Raw genomic sequence first — 3,424 nt, forward strand, 5'->3', positions numbered from 1 at the left:
AGCTATGTATTAAAAAATGTTTTAACTTCAAAATAATGTTCTAAAATTCACAAGACGTTAGAAGGGTTTCCGATTGAGCGACTTGAAAAATACCAACAGATTCTTAAGAGTTCCGAGTAACTCGAAGTTTAAGACCAATGCAAGAATCTGACAGTCTGACTGATAAGAAGAGGAAAGCAATTCCTCGAAAGCATAAGATTTTCAAATTGGACCAGAAACAAGCTATTCAGAAAGCATAGAAACCACAATTCTCTCCGCTGAGGAATCTATCATGCATTACTCATAAGTCCAAAGATGAAGGGGAAACACTTGTGAAGAAGCAAAAAGTAGAGCCAGAAGAAGAATTTGGCCAATATCACGATTCTTCATACGTAATAAAAAATGATGCTGCTGATGAGGATATTAATGAACATGATAATCACTATGATGAGGAGGAAGATGTTGACGAGGTGGAAGATGATGCTGAAAGTGACCTTTCCTTACAATATAAAATAAAAGCAAAATCTAAAATGTTAGATGACTGGGAAGATCCCAAAAAGTTTGTGGATCGATTTCGCTTTCTTTTACTATATCAACTAGCTAGAAACGTAAATAATGTACACGAAATTATTTATTCAAGATTCCTTGTCATTAATTTTTTTCTAACATTGATGGAACGAAACCAACACTGTACGAAGTAAGCAATAAGTTTTAAAATTCTATATATAATTTTTATACGTTTATTGTAACGAAATAAGTTAAATAAATTCAATTTTCATATTTATGTGTAATTATTGATTCCTTCACCTGAATTAATTGCAGTTTAGGAAATCAGCTTATAAAACCGAAGATTTAGTATAAGTTATCATTCCATCTAATATTTTCGGAACCTATTTACCTACTCTAAATTATTATCATATCCTTCTCAACCCCCTATATTATTTTCTGATTCTTCTACATGTATTTTAAGAGCTTATTTAACTTGATTTGGTTCAAGATTCAACAGGAGAAAAAGCGTGGTTACAACTATAAGAAAAACAGCAAATCTGATTGTGGTGCTCTCTACGATATGTCTGTAAACCAAAGATATCTTGTTAATTAAACTAAATTTTCATTTACGAAGTTGACATAGTTGAGACAAAAGTATGTTCACGATTCTATTAATAAAAAATCTTTATCTATTTTTACCTGGATTCATCAAGATCATCGCAGAGTGCAGTACAAAGAATGGAGAAATACGTAGTACGCGTAAACAAGATGTTACCTACAGTTTCATTAAGTTTTTTTGTTGTTGTTATTTTAAAGATGTTGCGCTTCTTTTATTTGCACGTAGAAATGTCACACAACTACTTGTCTTAACTACATCATTACTGAATTTTCTCCTCCTCCTCCGCCCACCTCTATTCTTTCTCATTCTTCCACATACATTTTCGATAATTTACTTACCTTGATTTAGGAAAAATCAAGATTTAACATATGAAGCGTGGTTACAACTATATGAAAAGCAGCGTACCTGGTGGTGGTGCACTGCATCATAATCTTCATTAACCAAAGACCTCTTCTTAATCAAACTAAGTTTTCTTTACTAAGTTGACATAGTTGAATCAAAAGTATGTTCATGATTTTGGTAATCAGAAATAATTAGCTGCTTAACTGGATTTTTTTAACAAAAAATTAAATGTTGGTTCTAAGAAAAAAATAATTATTTGCAACTGTTATATAACAGCATACTTTAATATCATTGATACTACACGAGCAGCATTATTAAATTAAATATTGATTTAAGCCTTGAATGTAGTTGATATATGAGGATGATGATTTATCCAGCTCAGCGCAGAATGCAGCATCGAGAGTGGAGATACACCTAGTAGTTAGAAACAAGGCATTACTAGCTACAGTTCCTTTAGTTTTTGGTGTTGTTTGGAAGACAATGTGCTCCTTTATTTTTACATCTAAATCTAATATTTTCAGTAACTCTTGAACTGTAATATTATCGTATCATCCTCCTTCTCCTCATAGCCATCCTCTATTTACAACAAGAAGCAAAATCAGCGTATTTGACTGTGGTGCACTCTATGATAATCTTTGTTAACCGAGGATCTCGTGTTAGTAAAAGAAAGTTACATTTGCTAATTTGAAATAGTTGAATCAACTATATATATTCATTATTCTGTTGACTTGGAATTCTGGTCTCTTTAAATGGATTTACTTAACTACGATTTAAAACAAAATGTTGGTTCTAAAAAAACCAAGATTTTTAGTTGTTATACATAATAGTGCAATTTAATATACGTGTTCAATACTTCACTTTCAATGCTTGATTCACAGTTTCTTTTTATTCAATTTTAATACTGCTGAATTTATTTTTGTTATTTATGATGCTTTATTTCAATGTTTGAAGTAAGTAAATTTAATCTTTGTTTGCAGATCAATCTATTATGTGAAAGATTATCTCAACGTTTCTTAGTCAACTCTAATATTTATGGAGCTGATTTATTTTATTGTCAAATTGTATTTTCTTCATTTCAAATGGCTGAATTGACATCCTAGCTATATCAACATAAAATTCTAAATCTGCTACAGTGATCCACTATCGAATTAAAACATTTTTTAATGCATAGCTCTCTCTATCTCTCTCTTTCCTTCTCTTTTTCTCCCTAAATTATACCTGCTGCGTATGATTTACCATCTTTATCTATTTATATCCTCTCTTTGTTGCAATTATCTAGAAGATTCTAAGTTATAATCGACACGTGTGGTATATAATATTGAAAAACGCAAAAAGTAATGCAACATTAAAAATAACCTTGAAGTTGTTTTCGAAGAAAATTGCGTGGTAGGAATTCGATGACGTCATTGAGAATATTTTGGAAACGTAGCATAAGCCACTAAATCTATAGAATATATCGGTAAGGTAGATTTCTATGGTCTCTGAATTAAATTAGCTAGCTAGAAAGCAATACATCATCCTCGATTTCTATAAACTGTATTAATTTTTGTATTTTTTATAACACTAAATTTTTACTTAAGAGTTTCATAGTTTCCTTAAACTAAATCTTAATACTGTTGAATTATTTTTGTTATTTATGTTGCTTTATTTTAATGTTTGAAGTAAGTAAATTAAATATTTTTTAGATTATTACGCTATTATGTGAAAGAGATTTCAACGTTTCTCAGTCAAACTCTAATATTTAGAGAGCTGATTTTATTTGAGAAATTCTAGCAAGCGTTTTCAAATTGTATTTTCTTCACCTCAAATGGTTGATGTAACATCCTAGCTATATCAATATAAAATTCTAAAATCTGTTAGAATGATCAACTGTATGTACTCGGAACTCTTAAAAATCTGTTGGTATTTTTCAAGTCGCTCAATCGGAAACCCTTCTAACGTCTTGTGAATTTTAGAACATTATTTTGAAGTTAAAACATTTTTTAATACATAGCT

Source organism: Belonocnema kinseyi, chromosome 1 (assembly GCF_010883055.1).
Source record: "Belonocnema kinseyi isolate 2016_QV_RU_SX_M_011 chromosome 1, B_treatae_v1, whole genome shotgun sequence".
NCBI classification, from domain to species: Eukaryota; Metazoa; Arthropoda; class Insecta; order Hymenoptera; family Cynipidae; genus Belonocnema; species Belonocnema kinseyi.